Consider the following 1,095-nt stretch of genomic DNA (forward strand, 5'->3'; position numbering starts at 1 on the left):
CACAGCAAGCCACTAGTTCAAGTCAAGAAACAGTCCCAAGATTGGCAGGCTATCATGGCAGGGTGCCAGATGAAGACTTGGCTACATGCAGGGTCCATGCATACCAAAACACTACAAACCTTCCACAAAGTTTCTTCTTATATACTGGAAGCAGATCACATCCCTAATACAACTATAGGGTTGTTCTAGTAGATTCCACCTTGGAGTTGATTACCAGTCTCATTATGGGGAATAACTACCTCCAGCTGCCCAGCCATTCAAAACCAGGCCCATCTAAGTTGACACATAACATAACTATCACAGCATCTTCTCAAATCACAGAGATTATAGAAATCAACAACAGTAAGTTTAAGAAAAAAAAAAAATCAAGTGCATGGAAATTGAATCACAGCCTGCTTAAAAACTATTTGGTAATAGAAGAAATAAAAAATGAAATAAAAAATTACTTGAATCAAATGAGAATGATACACATAATACCAAAATCTTTGGGTCACAGAAAAAGCAGTGCTCAAAGGACATTTTAGAGCAATAAATTCATGCATCAAAAAAGAAGACAACCAAAATCAACACTTTAATCCAATATCTCCAATATTTAGAAAAAGAATAGAAAAAGTCTACAGATACCAGAAGAAAGGAAATAATAAAGATTTGAGCAGAAATAAATGAAACAGATAAACAATAGAAAGAACCAACAAAATTAGAAGTAGGTTCTTTGAAAGAATTAATAAAATTGACAAACCACTAGCAAATTTAATGAAGGAAAAGAAGAAGATGCAAATAGCATGAATAAGAAATGAAATAGGTGATGTCACAACAGAACTAAAAAAGATAATAAAATAAATAAAAAGGATAATAACAAAATACTATGAAGAGCTGTACTCCAACAAATTTGTAAACCTTGAAGAAATGAGCAAATATCTAAAAACACACTACCTACAACAACTAATACAATCTGATGTAGAAAATTTGAAGACTCATCACAAAAGAAGAGACTGAACAGATCATTTAAAAACCTCCCAAAATAATAATAAAAAAAAGTCCTGGACCAGAAAGCTTCACTGGTGAATTCTACCAAACATTCATAGAAGAGCTGAC

Source organism: Orycteropus afer, unplaced genomic scaffold, assembly GCF_000298275.1.
Source record: "Orycteropus afer afer isolate SDZICR_OR568_19922 unplaced genomic scaffold, OryAfe1.0 scaffold00478, whole genome shotgun sequence".
In the NCBI taxonomy this organism is placed as follows: Eukaryota; Metazoa; Chordata; class Mammalia; order Tubulidentata; family Orycteropodidae; genus Orycteropus; species Orycteropus afer.